Genomic DNA, 20,932 nt, shown 5'->3' on the forward strand with positions numbered 1-20,932 from the left:
TATTTGTTAGCAACAATTGCTCTATTTAAGGGTGTCGGTACAATTTGATATTACAGTTTGGACAGATCCTTTTAAAACATTTTCATGTATCGGAAAATAAAGGGCCACAAAATCTTATACGTCTGCAGAATTTCATTCCTAACAAAGTAGGAAGGACGTTTTTCTGAAAGGTTATGCCGACTGCAGTCGTCAAACCATTAACTCAGATCCACTGGCTTTGCAGGTAATTATGACCCAGGATGAAGAACCGGACATGCCATTTCCGCCGAATTAGGCTCATCAGAGCCTTGTTCTACATCTACAACGACCCCACACAGAGGATGATGGGATGTGCGAGGAGTTTCAAGGTCATGATTACAGGTCAAGGTCAACATGTCCTCTATAATCAGGGCAGACAACCTTTGCAATCAATTTGTGCTCTCAACGGGATATCTTGGCTGAGATATTTACCAGGTTAGAGGGTAAACCCTTAGATGGTCACAGCCACAATACAATCAAAGCACAGAGAACTAACACTGCACAAGTCCATGGATATTTCCAAAGATATTTGGCAATCAGATGCCCTTCTTTTTCTTTTTCACATCAAGATTTGACATTTTTAGCAGAGAACCCTAGCTGCTAGTTTGATCTTGATGGATGCAACAACCTCAAAATTGGAATGTCACTCCTCAACACCAGACAAAGTTCAGGGCATTGTTCAGCCTCCAAAGTTGCTAATTACTATGTACCTTTAGCGGATCTGAGCTCATCGGCAAACACTGACAGGCAGTTTACCTGTTAATTATTCATGTGATCACCTTGGACAGCTTCCATGACAGCCGCCAAAGTCAATACAATACTCTCAAGCCAAAGGGTAAGCCGGACTATGTATAGGGCAAAGACCACTGGTACATCGAAGAGTTGATATCCCAACTTGCTCGGGACAAACTATGCATCCCATGCTACAGAGCATTCGCCTCTCAGTAACATACATGTTGTACAACATTCGTCCATCCAAGCTGTGTCACCACCGGCCATTATAACTAAAAAAGTTTCCGCTTTCAACCTTTGAAAAGTGTCATTTCCTCAGAAGGACAAACTTTAAGGAAAATGCATGAATTCTTGATGGACTTAGAGGAAGAGATACCGTCAATAGACCGGATTTCTGCAGCATTTGGAGATGGGAAATTGCCCAGGTGGAAACGGAGAGGGGGACTGGATACACCCTCAGCGGAGCTTCAGCTAGGCATCATTTGCACACGAACATTTTTCGAGTTTACAGAATACATGAAGATTGCCTGTATACCAAGAATAGAATGTGTTCATGGGTGGAGTAGATTGCCTTCTCTCCTGAAACAAATTACACCACAGGGAGTCATTTAGCCGAGCGGTCTCCCTTCGACAGAGAAATTGATGGCGATTCATCGGAAACTGGGCTCTGATGAAAATCGATCACTCCGCCACGGGGAATGACACAAGTTTTATGAGACCCAGATCAAGTTCTCTCACCATTAGTTTATTGAAAGTAGGCCTTACATCTACACTAGTGGGAAATCTCAAATTCAATTTCAAACTTAAATTCTGAACAAACATGCTAAAGTACCAGTTGGGAGCCCCATCCATGACATGAGTTTCTTATGTCACTCGGAACTGGATCTCCTTTTTCTCACCAGTAACATTATTAGTGGCAACCTCCTGACATCTACCACACCATCACCCCTGGACAAAAACAGATTTTTTGTCTTGCCTGTGGCACTGGGCACTACTCAGGGGAGATCAATATCGTGAGGAGTACCCAGCATGAGGATGCGGCATATCAAACAGTTCACTGATTGGTTCAATTACTTACAAAGGAAAAAACGGACACCATTTGGGGATTGCTTGATCATAAAGTGCTGGTGTGACCGATAGGGAAGGATTCACTTTATGGTTTTTTAGCAGAGATGGGGACCATGACACTATCATACATGATATGTATATCCTGTGTATATACTCAGCGCCAGATTGATTGTTTGATGTTTACCGCCATGCCAAGACCTGCGGCATGCACTCTGTCTAGAGAATGGCCCTACTGCCTGTTTCTGGCAGAGAAAAAATTATCATTAATGTACCAATGTTCGGTCAAAGCAAGACATTTCCCTAAAGAGTGAAATAACGCCCTAATTAGTTGGAAATCAGTATCAAATTGGCCAGAAAAACTCTTGACTTCAGATGCACAAACATTTCAAAACAACCAGCAACATCAAAATAATGAAGCAGTCGCATAAAAAACCGTTCAAACACAAGCCCATTATGAAAACGGACTTTTAACATGTTTAAGCATCATTTAGGAATTTAACAAGAAGAATCCTTTGAAATTAGCATAAAAGTCATTAAGTTGCATATTGCATAGTTCCTCTGAAATTAATCCCCCAATGATGATACAGAATTTCTAACTTAAAAGCTAATTTTAAAACTGGAAATTGCCATGCGCAGAAATTAATATGATTAGAGCGTCGGCGTTCATCGCGAAATGGAATATTTCGCCTTTGGCTCTGAAGCTAAATTTCATGATAAAGTTCCACTTAGAAATTGTTTTAGCACTGAATATTTTCTCCAATAAGGGTATCCCTTCAGAAAGCAAAAATCGAAATTCGATTTTTTTTCACTGTTCAAATTTCAATTTCGAACTTGTTACCTTAAACGGATCACGCGCCGGCAGAACTTGGGCGCTTCTGTGTTATTGGATCACGTTTTGTCTCCCATAGTGCACCATAAATCTATTCGGATAACGAGACCATTATTTTGGAATGACGTACTAGATGACAAGAACGAAGAAGAGACGTTTCTTCATAAGCTCCCAGAGCGATCAGGGCGACAGCCCAAAAGCAGCTGCAGTTGGATCAACCAAATCAAGCCAGGCTATCATCCATCAGATGTGAGCCATTAGGATAAAGATTTACTAAATCCAGGCTCGATATCATTATTCGTCACAAAGTCAGGGGAATTTGACTTTATCGAAATCACCTACAGCGTAAGATGACATCGCTGACTCACGGAATCTAGAGGTCAGGTAACCCAACCTGGTAACCTCTGTCGACAGCAATGTACTGACAAAATCCTATTCTGTATGGAAAAAATTATCGACTCAAGGTAAATTTTCTATTGCCTGTGATAAAAAGAACTGTTAATGTTAAGCTGATGAATATTTTTGCATCCAAAAGGAATCTGACTGATCAATGAAGGTCAGTTACCTAGCAGATTACGAAAGCTCACCAGTGCCGCTAATCAAACTGACACCAATACGTCCTGATGACATCACCACGGCCAACATAGTGTCCATCTCCCTCAAGTCCAGAGATGCAACAAAACAGATGCTAATATACTTTGGAACAGCCATTAACATCCAATCTCGTCTTCATGAAGTCAAGCCAGGCTATTTTCATTCGATCTGAGACATTGGGATAAAGATCGAGCAAATCCTGATGATCCTAGTTAAGACCCATCATTTGCAATTGAAGGCTCAACATCATTATTTGATAATTCAGTTGTAGACTAAGATCCTGGGACTAAGATGAGGCATTTTGACTTGGTGGAGTTCATCTTTTGAGTACACCATCATTGTCGTCAAGTGCAGAGTTGGTTTTCACACACTCCCAAGCAAACAACTGTTTTTTAAGAATAACTAATTTTGTCAACTTGAGGGCGTACTGGCAATGCCCAGGTCACCCTGCCGCTCTACCTACAGACTAGGGAGTGCCGCACTGAAAATATTTCAGATGATATTCTCGCGAGATACACAACTGGGGTGATCAATTGCAATGTGCACACCTCATTTCCCCCACATCCCTTTCAACTTATCCACTTTTTTCCCACCAATCTCGGTGGAAATCACCTGATCCAAACTGGAAATGACATTCTCACCTTTTTCCGGCAATTGAATGAAGTGTTTTCATGACAGTTTGATGTTTTTTTCTGCTGTATCCTATTACTCAAGCTGAATTAAATGTCGGTTGGTGTTTTTCGCAAATGGGGCATAGGTAATTAAGCGTTCCCGAGTTCTTGCTTTTGAATCCTGTTTTTCTGAAAAAATACACCCGCTCAAACAGTGGTCCTTCAAAGTTTCCATGAAATCCGCCACTGCAGTACTGGTACCAGAGAAAAATTGCAGTTTTTGGCAGATTTGTGACATCACCTGGAGTTAGAAATAGGAAATAGTTGATATAGTTCAACCATCAATAAATATATGTGAATGAACGGCATACCTACTCAAAGAGTTAAGGCTGTTGAAATGACGAGAATTAGTATGAAGATTTTAGAGCACACTTAAAACCTCTCAAACTCATTACGACTCATTAGACATGTTCGACTTGAAAGCGTACCCCCAAGGAAGAGCAGCCAACCACTGTGTCTTCCTCCTCAGCTGTCATGAGACTTCATGAAATGGTGGTGACGATGCAGAAGAAGAGAGTACATTGTAAATGGTTTAGAGTACACCGCAACTCAGGGGCTCATCTTTTACAGGCGGACTATTGGCAGGAGCTGGGTGGTAAACTTTACGCACAGTTCAAGGACCTGGTTGAAGATAACATAACACTGAAGGGAAATTGGTCTCAGAAACTGTTCTTTGCCAACAAAGTCAATTATAGCTGGTGCCAGTTGGTTTATTGCCAATACGCTACACGATAGCCAGTCAATATCAAGTGCTTTCTCCAATAACTTGGACCTGATAGATTGGTCCAAGGCTAATGACTGGTCTTAACTTGTAATTGAGCAGACAAAGAGTTCTTGACTGGTGCCCAATGGTTTATTGCGAAAAGTCATTCAATACCTTGAGCTTTTCTCCATAACTCAGCCCCACAAGATTGGTCAAAGGCTAATGACCGGTCTCTATACCAGACGCACCAGCTGATATTGGCCAAGAACAATTCCTAACAGAATTAGTCCGATCTTTCACTTGTTTGTCTAACTGATCGCTGCGAACCTGATGAGATCAGGGTACAGTCCTGGCCTAGAATAACACCCCTGTCACATGCAATACTGTCTTCATCATCAACAAGTCGACATCAATAATTTGCCAGGGCTGCTCCCAAGATTGCTGAGTAAAACAACCTATGAAATATCCGGAGGTAAAATGAAGATAATTGATTTCGATGCAGAAATCTTAATGGCTTCATTTTTTGTCAAATACCGATGTTGCACTCCATGACAGGAGTTTTGACCCTGGGCATTTATTGGTGTCAGAATAATGTGTTCATTGCAGCAGATTTAATAGTGTCGTTGAATGCCTTGAGTCAAATAACACTTTTTTTAAATAGAACTTGAAATTTTCCATCAAATACTGAAGAAACACTATACAAAAACTGAACAACTCTTTGGACTGTCACACAAAATTTTGTTGTGTGGAACTTGATTATTAGAGAACGGGACCCTGGCCAGGTATCTAAAAGTGTCAAAATGATGTGTTTTACATAGCAATGCCCCAAGTGGAAGACACAATTTTTTTACAGAATATTTTTCTCAACTGGAATTCTATCAAAATGCCAACAAAGAAGATTGCGAAATCCAACAAATGTTAGAGGAGTTTCATATGGGCTGATGGTGGTGGTGGTGGTGGTGGTGGTGGTGGTGGTGGTGATGATGATGCCAATATCATCAAAGTAAAACTTAAGACAGCGACAAACACATCCTCAACGAACCTAAAATCAATAGATTACAGAAATGTGGTGGAGTTGTCACGAACAAACCTTGTAATAAATATCTTGTGAGAGAAGCATACCACCAGTACTGTCATTGCTAGGACAACAACGGGAGGTAAATCTGATAAAATTTGCGTTGGGTAGAGTAGGATAAGTGCTTTCATCACGCTGACTGGATTATTGCTCCTTTACCCTGTTAGCTGAATCAGGCATGAGTTGGTCCTCTGGGAGAAAAGGTAACATTTTTTAATAATTTCACATTTGATATTGTATTGCGCAGAATTAACACACTTTTATGGGTGTTTATTCTAGTAGTATCTGCAGCAACACACTCAGTTATTATCCATGTGAACCCAAGTCACCGATTCTAACAGAGGCAGTTGTGATTCAGACCAGACTGTACAGTACAAAGCACAACTGACATCCCATAAATCACGTCATTCGCACAAATTTACGCGAAACAAAGAGAGATGAGTGCGTCACTGGTGCGTCATTGGCATGCAACTCGACTAAACTCGGGCATACACTGCGCGTCACTGATGCGAGGCAGGAAGGATGTCAATTGTGATTTGGACTGTAGAATACAGTGATATGCCATGTTGACTCGCAAGGCTCCCAGATCCCAAAAGTCAAAGAATTCATCACAAGTGTCGGCACTCTCTAGAATTTACACTCTGTTTGCGGAATCGAGGTGAAATGTTGACAGAACAATCCACCGGCAGAGAAACAGGTAGCAACACGGATAAAACATTCAGAGGCAGAGAGAACAAAAGATGGATAGGCCAATGAAATTAGATACTTGTTTCCTGTCATATGCGCGTTTTGAAAATTTTGTGCAAGATATTTTCAGTATTCATTATTCATTACCAGTTGTCATTATAGCCATGGGAGGGTACATGATGACATAGTCTCCTGCCAAGTTTGCTTATCTGAGGGTTGCGGTGAGCAGCTTAACCAATTGTAGTAAGCCAGATTGAGCCATAACAAAATCCTTTATTCTTGAATATTCCCCAGGCAAAAATACATTTTTCCATATTAGGCCAAAATCACACGACAGCATCTGACAAGAAACAAGCAATGTAACACCAATGGCCTTACACAAGAATTAATACCTCTAAAATGATAAGCTGTTGACTCTAAGCAGCTTCGGTGTAGACACTACACTCCAGCTATGGTAAAATAGTGATGGAAATACCGACTGTACTTGGAAGACAAGAAAAGTTTAAGTTTTCCTGCAACTGCATAGTGAAGTGCATCAGTGGCATACTGGTTCAGCTGTCTGACTGTCAATCCAATGGTCCGGGGTTCAAAGCCCTGTCAGCAGGTAGCTACTTTGTCCAGTTCGAGCTCAGATGAGTGCTAAAATAACTGCAGTCCCCTGATACCCAGTGTGGCAGTCTCCTGATACCCAGAGTGGCAGTCTCCTGATACCCAGAGTGGCAGCCTCCTGATACCCAGAGTGGCAGTCCCCTGATACCCAGAGTGGCAGTCTCCTGATACCCAGAGTGGCATCCCCTGATACCCAGAGTGGCAGTCCCCTGATAGCCAGAGTGGCAGTCTCCTAATAGCCAGAGTGGCAGTCTCCTAATAGCCAGAGTGGCAGTCCCCTGATACCCAGAGTGGCAGTCCCCTGATACCCAGAGTGCCTCTGTGGAGATGAAAATTAGTGACAGTTGTTGAGAAGCGCTTTGGTACAGACATTTGTCAGTGGACACCGATATGGTATGTTTGGCACAAAGACACTCTTGTTTCAGGACTAACTTAGAGGAGAAATAAAACAACATACTCATGTTTCACCTATCTAAGACCTGTTGATTACTTCCCCGAACTGCTCTTAGAGCAATGAAACCAGACTTCTTTTGGTATTTTTTATCAAACACCAAGAAGCCTAACGATGGCAACAATCAATTTATTCTGCCCCAACATGGCAACCTGAAGTCACAGAAATGCAGACGTTATTAGGAAACGCGTCCGTAATAAAACTTGCAATAAAATTATAGATCCTGAGCGAGGCAAAAAAACAACCCAGAATCCACAGTAATGTGAATGCAGGAAATGGAAACTGCAACTTTTCGGGAAGATACAATGCGGGTATCTGACAGTTCATGACAATGTATAGATGCTCCGTAACTGATCTGATGCATCATTTGATGTAACTTTCCCAGAATCTCAATTTCACTTTTTCAAATTAGGCAACACAATCCATTGATAACAGTGTAAGGGGAAGTTCTGAAAAACTTCAACATGCTTTCACATAAGAATTGCCTTTGGCAAGAATTCCAAAGCCAAAGGCCATTACTTTAGTGTAGTCCTACCTCAAAAATCTCCCTCGCTTTTGTGTACTGACATGCCTTCAAAGCTGCCACCATCAAAAGGTATTGATGCGCCCTTGCAAACTAGAAATTTAATTGAACAATTCAAACATTTCTTTGAAGACAGCCAAATGAAACTTGTCAAATGCTTCACATGATTGGCAATTTGTTCAACCTTTGCTCCTGGGAAGCGAAGAATGTAATACTGTTCAAAGCGAGCTTTTTTCCGAGAAATCATTTTGTGAGAATTTCCCAAAGGAAATGGTTGTTATAAGACAAAGGTATTTGAAGATACCGCTCCTTTGTATTGCTAAAAGATCTCTAGGAAAGTTACTTGTTCATAGTATCACTGCTTTAGCACATGTTGTATGTATTGTCCAACATTTATACGCTATACTCGATTTCTTTGGCAAGAATAAGCCCAAGGAAAAGCTTGTAATACGTCCTATGTCTTTACATCGAGGGATATCTCATCCTGTCACGTTACTAACAACTCCAGGCTTATCGAGAGTGATGTGAATGGAAGCTGGCTCAGGTTTCCAAGTGCAACAATACAGGAATTCACACGAGAAGGTGGACGACATTTGAATGAAACCAAGAAGATGAACTGAAAGCTTAAAGAGGAACTAGTTACAACAAATATATAGGCTTTGGCAAAACCCAGTCAATGACATCTCAAGCAACCTATCATCGGGTAACTTAGAGCTTGAAAAGATCAATCTGAATGTTCTTTTGAGTTGTTTGTTGCTCAGAAAAGAAGGACTTGAATATCTGTTTCATGTGCACACGCACTGAAAATTGCTTTGCCTGCAATGTTCAAAGTGGACAGATAAAATCTGAACACATCAGGCAGTTAAGCACATTTTGCAAACGAGTGACATCTCTCATAGCAACTGGCTTTGTAGCCATGTCCACACGACGAGCGATTGCCATTTGCCCAATCTTCAGCTGCTTCTCAATCTTCTAAATGTCTTTGAAACGAAAAGACAATTCTTTTTCAGGTATTTTTCGATCTTCATGCATCCCAGAACCCAATAGAACCCAATGCATTTGATGTATCTAGCCAACCTTTAGGACAAGGAGACCATAACTCAAAAGGTTAATGGAACTATCACAAGCTTTATGAGTCGGCACTTACCACCTTTGGGAGGCAGCTTCATCACCGCCTTGATCATGTTGATGAATAGCTTATGTTATTTTGCCACAAGAATTGCCTTCGGTTGGAGTACTGGTACCACAATCTTTGCTGCTTTCTACCCATTAGTAAGACAAAGGTCTTTAGAAATCCTGGCTTTACTTTTGAACAATGTCAACAGGTTTTCAGCCAACACTATGCAACGCCAAAAGGTTATTTGGGGACCATGAAAAACCTAGGTTCTTGACCACCTGAAAAGCTCATTTCTTTGGAAAACCTCATTGGTTACATATCTGTGTTGGCAGTGTTTATGCCTTTAAGTCCACCATGCCTCAAACAGGCCAATACCACATCAATATACTGATATGAAGAAACCCAGTCGCAAAGCCAACAGGCCGTCCTCAAACTCATGACACTCGATTGCGTATTGATTATTGGCATATCTGGCTGCATTCTGTTGGTATCGGGTCCGAGTCAGATCAGGATGGCTGATGTCACCAATCTCTCCTTTGGCTGATTGATTACCACCCGCAGATTAATGTTGTGAAACCCTGTCATAAAATCAACATAGTCGATATAGGTATTCCTTGACTCTTTATGGTCTATGACAAGGTAACATACGACAACTGGTTTGACCTATTGATCTTTAAGGACTGCAAGCTAGGGGCCAGTGAGGACCGTTTTATAAAAGTACAATGGATATTCACAGTTGATTATGACATATTTGAACATCCTGGTCCTTTCTTCTAAACCTCCCGGGAATATCGATCAATTTAGATCGATCCTTTTTACAACACTCTTCCTAAACAGAGCAGAAAAACATATCCGCCTCATTAAGTCGTCTCAGCAATCGCTTAATTTTTTACGAAACCTGATGATTATTGGAATTCCTACCAAACCTTTTAAGTCTTATTTTCAGAGTTTAACGACTTTGTGAATTGAGCTTTTAGTCCTAAACGTTCACGCTTCACGTTTTATTGAATTTGTTATCTTTTTCTTCTTTGACTGTCTGGTTTGATCAGCAGCAGAACATTTGATTTAAAGGAAAAGAATTTTGGTGGCAAACAACAATAACAATAACAAACGTCTTTATGTCAACAACAAAATATTTTCCGCCAAAGGAAATGTCGAATACTGGTCACCTTTTCCAAAATTGGTTCCCATCTACAGGGACCTTTTTGATTACAAAGTGGGGAAATGGAGAAATAAATCATACTTCTAAAAATGGATGAAATAGTTCAAATAAAATCACAACAAGTCTCCCCGGACAACTCCACAATCCAATCAATATCCCCAATGCAATGTCTGGCAGATGACAAACTCGACAAAATCTGTCGGAATTGGAAATTAATTATAGTTGCTGTCAATTCGACGGATGTTTGAACGGGCTAACATGATGCAGGATAGATGAGGGAATGAAAATAATTAAATGAACTTGACTTCCAATCAAGAATCTACTAAAGGCTCATTACAGATGTCACGTTTGATTAACAATGAACGATTGCACTCAGACAGAAGCTTGATTAAGCGCAATTGACAATTGTGATGAATTTTCTAACAATCTTCTTGAAGAGTTGTGTAGCAGCTCCAATCTTTTTAGTCGCCATAGACATACCATATCATTTCCCTCCTAGAGAATTGTGAGTTCACACTCATAGCAAGGCATCTGGAGGCCAGATCATCGCATCTGGAGGCCAGATCATCGCAGGTGCCTACAAAGTACCAGTGATCACAGCGACCAGCAATCCATATCAAACCCAACGCTTACTGCTTTAAGCCACAGACGGGCGATCCTTTCATTGCACACTGCGTCACCCAGCTGTATTTTCTCACAGTGTACATACTTTTCATGCACCTCGCAAATAATAATTTGCCAAACTTGATCTCTCCCATGCTGCGGTTGTAGAATCATGTTTGCCAACTATTTGCCACTCTAGTACTGCATCCCCAGCTGAATTCCTTTTGAGTTTTTGCAGTTTTTTATTTAAAAAATTTGGCAGCAACTCAAAATTAGTTCAACGTGAAACAGATTTAATCAAGCTAACATCGGTGAACTCATCATCCCACCTTTTATCTCAAGAGTACATTCCTATTTATCTCCCCAGAAAAATTCCAAACAAAACAGTTTTTGTTTGGTTGCAGAATGTTTGTATTCATTAACGACTCCGTTTTTCCTGCAGCTAAAACAACACAGTGTTTTGCAAAAAAAGCTTTAAACGATCAGATGAACGATATCTGGGGATGACGATAATGGAAAACTTTGGGGATGATATCACTTATCTTAATGTTTAGGTTCATCTTTATTTAGACAATCTTTTTGTTCTGATGGTGCCTCAAGCGGGCTAGATTACGATCCGATCCACCTATCAGAGAGAGTGAGACCATCAGGCAAACGGAGAACGTTTGATTCCTCCAACACGACGTCCGTCGCACGGGATGCACTTTATACTGTTTGATCACTCACGCTCCACTTCTCCTGGCGCTCATTCAAGATTTGTAAGGTGTGAGCAGCAGAGGTAACTTTACGTGTGATTTCACGCCAGGCACGTGTTCAAGTGCATGCATCCTGCTGCAAAAGCACACATCTCATTGGATAGAAGCCCAAATACACTGGACAGCCGCGTGAGGACTAAACTGAGATCTGCATTAATCTGTCAAATCAGCAATTAACTGCTTGTAACATGATGAAGCTTCGATTCAATGTTCTCACATGACTTTTAATCATAGCTGACTCTGACAATGTCTGAAGATGATAAAGTAACACATTCTCGTACATGTACATATTTAACTTTGGACAAAATCTTTGATTTCTCCCCTGTCCAATCATTGACATACGTCTCCCTTTACCTACCGCCTAATAAAAGATAGTGTCAAATGTCACATTATCGAATCGTCCAATCAAATACAATCAGGGACAATTGTCAATAATGATTATTGGACGTATAGACAACGTAAAAGCCCAATGAACAAGGCTCCTGTCCATCACTAAGTCACTGGTGATGACAAAATGACATCTTGCAGACTGATGTATTGGCTGAAATGAAAGGATATGGAGGTTGATGGGGAAAGTCAGACATCTAAGCAAACCATAACGAGCAATTGTCAATACTTGATGAGTGAGTGCCATCTCTGAATTTGTCACAAACCTACACCTTTCCAGCCTGACATATCACATGATGAGTCAGATGCAAAAGCTACTGAAGCCATTTTGAAAGAAAATGAGATGATCATGGTAGAGCAAAGGTGACAGTAACCTCGGGACCTTAACACCAAACCATTTACTGTTTCAGCTAAGAGTTTAGCAGGGTGCAGCACCTTGCCTTCTTTCAATTATCTCTTTTTGCCCTGATTCTGACTGATGGCTCCATTATTGCTTATCAATGATATTGCTAACTTATATCTATATGCCTAGCAATGACTTAGTGATCTAAGGGTAATATCTGACAGAGTGAGATTAACTGCCACTGTGTCTGACGGCGAACTTGGGTGTCTGGTTATTGACCCCTTTTGGAAAGAATCACTGCAAACCAATGACAAGACAGTCTGGAGAAGCGAATTATCAGGTGAAAATCAAGGGGTTTTTACCATGAATTTGGGAAACTTGGATATTTTTTAAAGTTGACTAACACAGCACCATTCATAAACAAACCATTTTTGAACTGCAACAACCCAATCAAGCAGTATAAATCGCACATCATTTGCTCCGAGCTTCACCCCAAAGCTCTCAAGTAGAGAAAGGGGAACAAAACCAATGGACCAAGACATTGGTTGCTTATCCAATGGAAGAGTAATTACTTTAGTGCCAGTGTGCCCTCCCAAAGGGGATATAATCGACCTATCAGCATGCTGGTGGCGCTGAAATACACTGATATTTCTTTGTTACCTGAGTATCATTGATCAATCGAACGAAAGGGAATATCCAATTGGTTAATGTGACCTGTTAGCTCATAGAAGAACACCCAGCTCTGCCTTGCTCAAGCATGATGTACATTAGTTTCAGGCAGGTACAAAAAGGGCCTCCTTTTAAACAAAGATAGCAGTCCCGACTTCTAAATTCACCCTGACCTTGACTTTGTAGGTCAGCTTTCACACTATATCAGAGTTGGCCAGTATCACTGAATAAAGCCAGTGAAATCTTCCCAACAAAGGTCCTCTGATTCCTTTACATGCAAGCTTTGGGTCTATGGATCACAGTTCAGCTTTAGTGATGCCAAAGTAGACCATTATGGCCATTATTGACAAATAAAGCTGGTGAAATCCACCCAACAAAGGTCAAGGTCAAATAACATTATACAAAGGCTTTGGCTTTATAGATCACAGTGCAGCTTAGTGATCCCAGGGCAGGCCATTACCAACAAACAAAACCAGTGCAATCCGCTCAGGTCCAACAAACCCCATTGAAACCAGCAACTCAATAAGACTTGCGGACATGTGAATGTCAAATTCTACTACCATGAACCTTTGGGACTAAAGGTCAAAGTACAGCTTTAATGATCGGGAAGTAACAAATAACACCAACAGAGCATATATAAGCAACGCAATAAGCTGACTCGAAAACATGCCAAGTCGCATACCTCGCTATTACCATAATGTCATGTTTTATATGGTAATATAAGTCATCTTTCATGACTAGCAAGATGGTTTCCCTGATATAAATGGCAAAATCATATGAGAATGTCTGCAGCCCAATATTAGTGAGTAGTTTTTAACCTGGAAATCGTATGGACAAACAAAGGCAGAAGGTAAAGAGATGCTTGTCACATATTGGTCAACCCACGCCTGACTATTTTCATATCTCTTGCATAAAAGTAATCTCATAAGTTCATGAGGCACATGGGGGATCATTCGGACAATCATAATGGAAGTTTTCATTGCACAGATGCGGAGGTGGTAATGTTTCTGTCCAACATCTTAAAAATCTTCATGTGGAAAGAACAGGGAAGAAAGGTTGCCTCTTCAGCACATATTATGTACATATTTGCCAAAGAGTATGTGTGGATGAAAAAAAACACAAGAGATAGATATGATTCCGAGATTGGGATTTCTCTCTTTTACGTACCTTGGTCGGAGACCTTCGTGTATAATTTTCCCATTTACATTGACCCACCACCAATTTCATCACCATAATTCATCCAGTGGGATGACTTCTTCCATTAGGGAGATTGATAAGTGGTGGGCCTGGGCGTGACACCACATAGCCTCGGCTGATGCTTGATCGTCCAGTCCCGCTCTTTTCCAGGGCAGAAACAAAAATACCGCCAACTACTACCCTAAACCTCTATCCCGCATTAAAGGAGTACGTGTCTCAAAGTAGTGATTGGTCAGAACTTGTGGTATTTACAGAGAACTTTTTCCAAAAGGCACCAGAGATACACAGTAGAAAATATGCATGAACAGTTTGTAAAAAGTTTGTGTACATTTGCTGATACATTCCAGGACTGCACCTTACACAAACACTATAACCTTGTTGCCTCACCCATATTTTGCCCGGTTTATCTACTCAAAGACAGAATCCATGTCATATCAAGCCGCTTATTTCTCAGCCTTGGTCATAATACTAAATTTACGATCACTAATTCTCTATCAGATGTTGTCAAGAGCCCTATCTGTCAAGAGTGGCTGGGCATTTGTGTGACACTTTGTAAGTGTGACCAAATGCGTAGTGGTAATCCATCTTCTCTGATGAATGTTTCTTTGAATAAGAATAGCGTCGACATTCAAAAAGATCCTCCAAATAGATTTCTCCAAAGCCATGGAAACAGAGATGTACGAGGACAAAAACCGTTTATTTCAGCCACTTCATCGGAGTTCATTGTCTGACACATTTCCTATTGTATTTCCTAAACCTACTCAATATTTTAACCTGACCCAATAAAGGTTTCTGATAGATGCCAGGGCATCACTGGACAAAAGTACACTTTATGGAGAATCCTTACACCATAATCAAAGCTATTTGCAAAAACACCCCTTCGATCCAATCCTTTGATAAAGCAGCACAGACCTCATCGCTTAATCGGATCACAAGAACCTGACCCAAGGAAGAATAATTACCATCCTACATGAATTACCCTGCGTAAACACAATTTGACCCCAAAACTTTGATCAACAGCTATTTTTGCAATCGCCATATCGAAACAATCAGAATACGTCCGCCTGATAAAACAAGCCACCCAAGCGTGCAAATAGACGTAACGAGATGAGAAAAATTGACTAAATTTGCTGATGGGAAGTTTTTGTGACGACTATTAGTATGCATGATATGAATTTCTGGGAGATTGAGGGATGGATAGCTGGTGGCTGAGCAGACAAACTCTGAATGGTGATGAGGGGTTTGAAGGATATGGGACAAACTCATCTTACAGTATCACCTCTGCTTGGGAGAAAAGATTTGCTCAAAGACAGCCTTGATCATTAGAGACTTTATATAGCACGTACTAGCCTGTGTTTGTGGTGCTAGGGGGAGTGATGGGATACTTTGAGCGGTGTAGATGAGGGGCTTTGAAGATGATGGACACGAGACACATCAGAAAAGAAGTTTGCTCGAAGATTTCTTTTTGTTATTGGAGGTTCTAATGTTATAAGTGGACATGAATTGGATTGCTCTGCTTTTGTGGTGCAGATGGCAAGAGACTTGGATGACAAATTTTGGAGACAGACAAAGCCAACATTTCTACAGCATTGGAGCATCTGTGATCGCCAATAGTAGTAGAGGGTTTGGGGGGGGGGGGGGCAGGGGCAGGAACACATATGCAAAGCAGATGGTATGAGTTGACTGCAAGGGAATGAGAGCCACCAAAACTGTCTGAGTCAACAGACTGTTTTTGCTGATCTCCAAGACATCTGACTCCAGTCAGTGACACCAACAAGTCTTGAACCCAACCACATTTATCCAGGCAGCTCATATTTCTCATTAATACGGTTCTTTCAATCGGAGATAATTGAATACATGTACAAGAGAGATCCAATACTATGTAACTAAATTTGCTTGACAGATGATATCTCAAGGGAAGATCATTCTCTTCTCTCAGGTTCTGTCTTCATGGATAAACTGCTTGGAGGTAGTCCAAAGGTTTGGGTGCCCGGGGCTGTCCTCCCCAGTCCTTTAAGCCCACCTATTACCCACACAAAATCCTCCAGAAGGCTAAATAGTTCAGCACAACCAGAAGCTTAGGCGATGATCTTCAACTAAAAGATTTATCTTACCTGGTGGACAAGCTTCATACTGGAAACTAGGTTTTTATCAGTTACTATACGAGGCTTGCCAGACACGCAGGTGCAGTTATCCATTTTATAGACACGAAGCTCATCAAATGCAAATGGTATCAACTAAGCCAGTAAAACTGGACACTCTTTTCTTATGATGACAAATCACCATATCTTATGATGACAATTATCACCATCGGATGGAACCTAGAAAGTTCCCTATTTCAGAGTGATTTAAGGAAAGAAATAAGTTTTAAACTTTTTGGGAATCAAAATAAAGGTTTAGAGTGAAGTCTTTAGGTTCAAGGCGACAGAAACTAGGATTGCCTGCAGCAACTTCCCGCTGACTATGCCTAGGGACAGACATCACATCAATCTGCGCCATGACATGTATGAAAAATAGCCATCAATCTGACAACTCTAAGCATCATGAACAACCAGAAGTAACCTTGAGACATACTATATCTCACTGTCTGATAAGGAAGACCTGCAGGCTGGATATCGTCAGACTGAATTAGTTCTGGATGCGTATGTATCTTCTGTAATCCGCTGAAGACATTGGCGTATTGTCTGGTAATTATCTGCAGATAGTATGTCTGGGGATGAGATACTAGTAGAATAACATATGTTAAATTCACCATTCTAAGACCATTTCTGAATGTTCAAGAAACAGTAGCTATCATGCACATGGGTCAATCGATACTGATCAACATGGTTTATTTTGATTGACAATGAGTTTGTGACACCAAGTTGTCCGCTGGTCACAACACCATTTTCCGTCTTGACCTTTTTTCTGATTTCGTAGAAACAAATTGATCGGTAAACCTGAGTATGTCCATGAATGTAACAGCTCTCCTTACTCCCTAGGAGTAATTTATATTTCTCCCGTGGTCTTTTTAGGAAACATCCCCTAAGCAAATTTAATTTCCAAATAGAGCACACACTATCAGTGAAAGCTTCAGTACAGAATGAGTCTTTTCATGGTTTGATAAATTCTCATAGTTTGACAGAGAGATATTTCTTGACGTTTTCCCTTCTTTTCTCAACCTACTTTTCTGCAATGGTTTGCCATGGAACTTGATGAAAAAATGTAGAACAAAATAAGATACAGATCGAATAACACTCCACCCTTGGATCACCTCAGGTAGAAACTCAGACAATGAAGAAGGTTTCAGAAGTAATCAGACTTGAGCCAGGCACGTGCGAAAAGACAAAACAATGGAAATCCAAATCCAAAATGAATAGTTTTTACCCCTGGGACGTCAAGATACCAAATGAAATAATAACGAAAAGAAACAAACAAGACAAATCATTGGGGGAAAGTACTCTAAAGTTACCCAAAATATAAACTGGACTAATCCACTGTTCTCTCACCATTAATGCATATTTACTAAAATCTAAAATAGAACACCGACCCCCTTTACCTCAGGGAGGTAAGCCTTCACTTCAGCGAACTTCATTAACACTGTTAAAGAAACAGTTCCAAAGAAACTAACAGTCAGTCTCCACGTTGTGTCTGTAGACGCACCTTATTTTGACGAGCCAAAACTCAAGTATTCCCATCCGAACTAAACATTGGCATGGCCTCAAGTTGCCGTGCGACCAGAAGAAATATTTCACCTCTTGAAATTTAATCGACCAGCAACAGGTTTCCCACAGAGAACCGGCAGGTGATGAAGTTCTTTAGATAGACGAAATTGAAATTGGATGAAAGAAAACCATGACTCAAGATCATTAGCGATAAGTAGAACAGAAAAACTGGTAGAAAATTTCTCATTTGAATCGTGCTGAATGATGTTTTAGGAAAAATTTGGTAGTTTTTAGACTGAAATTAGAAAAGATGATCGACTTAAGGGAAATAATTTTAACCAGTATTTCTGCATAGGTGCAGATGTGCCAGGTAGAAAGATAAACAGGCATGTATGCCAAATCCAAGACTTTTTAAATATCCGAGAGATGCAAAGAATTTTTTTTTTATTTCACCTCTTGAAAATGAATCTCATATCAACAGGTTTCACACAGTGATAGAGAATCAACAGGTGACGAAGTTCTTTCTGAACAGGAAATTGAAATTTGAAAAAAGGAAAACTCAGCTGAGGTCATTAGCGGTACCGTGGTGTAAAATTGGTAGGAAATTTCTCATTTGAATTGTGCCACACGAACGCTTCTAAGATGATTTTGATGTTTTTTCTTTTGAAATGAAAAGATGAGTGACTCTCATAGAGTTGCTCTTTCATGTAGGAGAAACATGCATTGCGATGGTTTCCATCCAGCCAAATTCCGACTGGTTTTTTCCATGAAAATTGGCAAGTTTCGTACATAATATCAGATCATCTCTCACTCGCGGGTATATGATAAAAAATCTGTCATCACAAAACCATAATAACTACCCAGAGAAATAACAGGATGTCAAGGCACGCGTTGATCGATAATTATCGGCTTGGGGATATGACCCTAGGTGCCGTATACTATAGGTATCAATTTATTAGAAAATTATCGTGCGTTTCAGGGTAATAACACTAATATGCAATGTACGGTTTGGAGCAGTTTCATAGGATTCTATTGAAACATGAATACTGTGAACCACAAAAAATAGCCAGCTATCATAGTTGGCGGTTTTGTGGAATTGCATCTTTGGTGCAGTTTTAAATCAAAGTTCAGAGGAAACAAGAAACTTGCCATACTAACTGGCTTCCTCTCCACCACAGCCATGAGACAAATTGTCATTTAACCAATTCCAAATTTCCAGAGAACAGAGTTTAAAATCTACCAACGGAACAGACTTTCGATTGTTCTTCCGGACAATAAGCCGCTTATACGAGCACCGTATTGGAAATTCATCGTGCTATCGCAAACCGGCGGCTACTGCCATTCGCCTGGGTAAAAAATCAGAAAACTAATTGGGATATGGCAACCTCGGTTTGGAACATCTGCTGATGAGGTCTGAATGAGAGGGGAGTTTGGATAGGTAGAGCCGTGGGGTGTATCCAATCAATTGTGTCTAGAGACAGGGCAGATAGAGAAAATCAATCACAGGCTCGAGAAGAAAAAACGTAGTTGGAAAAATAGATTTAGAATGACGCAGGTACAATGGGTAGAGGGGCAGGAGCATTTGTTGCCGAAGAGAGGGGGAATTCAATTGAATTGATTTTAAGATAGAGCGAGGACCGATCGGGGACCCTAACTGTGATGAAACTATGAGAGGGTAGTTTGGATAGGAGGCGCCATGCAAGTTGGTTCTCGTGGGTTGATGAGCCCAACCTGCTTTTTGACTCCCAGACTCTCAGTCCCAGTTTAACTCGGAGTGGATGAGGGGAACGGTGATAGTGTGCAACCTCTCCGATGACAAGCTCTCACAAAGTAATGAAACTAGCCATGCCAGAGATGAGCATGATGATATTGCCATCATGTGTTTTATTATGAGAATATTGCCTGCCAATATAGATTTGCCCGATTCAACATGACTACCCAGCATCAATATTGTTGACAGCTAGTTATGAATTGCTGTATCCTATCATGCTGTCCTGTTTTCTGGACTGGAAACCTAAAAAAACAGCTTTCAAATATCCCTACATTTAGCCATGTTAGCACGCACAGGTCTACAGAGGAAATCTTCAGTTTTCAGCCTTTTTTCCTGAAAGAGACATGTAGAGATTAAAAAAACTCTGATACAATATCAGCCCCATGTCTTTCTTTCAGTTTTTTTAGAAATAATCAGGCATCCTACAGCCTCACATGGTTGAGGACGTTGTGCAAGCACATATCATTAAGGCAAAGTAACCTATCATAAGCATGTCTCGCCCAATAAATGGCCATCATGTCTAAGATCAGTCATTTTCTGAGATGAGAGCCTCTTCACCCAAATAAGATTGATTAAGGGAGCTGGGCTCCTCACTTTGCTGAGACACTCGGTCATCAGGCATGCTACCGTAGGCTACTAGAGCAGTACATTTCTCCTTCGGGCATGACCTGACCATCGAAAATTGCCCGAGTTGAGGCATGAACGCAGCCAATGATGAGACATGCTGGTCTCTTTTGAAACTGGGAACCAGGAATATTCGAAAAGAAGGAATTGTAACATGTCTGACACTGAGGCAGATCAGGTTTCTCAATTCATAATTCACCCCTCCCGGGAGTAGCTAGTGATTGAAGATGTTGTGACATTTGAAATTCAGCTCATTGAAGCACGCATCCGTTGTATGATTAATCAAGTAAAGGTCTCTTTCCGGTCCGGGCGTATGTTGATCTACCATAGTATGGACAGATTTGTTGATGGATTGGATCTGTCTTCATCTGTGTGATATTTGCATTCGTCTCTGGATAAAAGTGCTCGTCAACCACTGCAATAGATCCTGGGTTTAGATTCAGGGAGAATCTGGATTTGTAACTCAGGGCCAGGTTGTAAGAAAGCTTGTCAGCTCATAACATCATGTTGTCATGACGTTTCATTTGTATACATGTTGATGAAATGGGATGTCAACATGATGTCATGAGCTAACACGCTTTCTAACAAACAAGCTCTAAAAAATATTGTTGAAAACATATTATATATTCGGATATCACAGGCTAAAACTTTCGGTGATAACAGGGTTACTTTCGCAACTAGAAAAAGACCCAATGAGATC

General features: G+C 40.7%; 2 protein-coding genes across 2 annotated transcripts in view; one reads left to right on the forward strand and one right to left on the reverse strand.

The window, feature by feature from the left end:
- Window positions 1-20,932, reverse strand: part of LOC135501607 (aspartate--tRNA ligase, mitochondrial-like) — a 56,964-nt gene that overhangs the window by 6,779 nt on the left and 29,253 nt on the right. The gene's annotated exons all lie outside the window — the stretch shown is intronic.
- LOC135501606 (insulin-like growth factor-binding protein complex acid labile subunit) overlaps window positions 5,744-20,932 on the forward strand; it is a 35,545-nt gene continuing 20,356 nt past the window's right edge. Inside the window, exon 1 of the mRNA XM_064793805.1 lies at window positions 5,744-5,893. The gene's annotated coding sequence lies outside the window, so the exon portion shown is untranslated. The remainder of the gene's footprint in view (window positions 5,894-20,932) is intronic.

The sequence above is a fragment of the Lineus longissimus genome, chromosome 17, assembly GCF_910592395.1.
Source record: "Lineus longissimus chromosome 17, tnLinLong1.2, whole genome shotgun sequence".
In the NCBI taxonomy this organism is placed as follows: Eukaryota; Metazoa; Nemertea; class Pilidiophora; order Heteronemertea; family Lineidae; genus Lineus; species Lineus longissimus.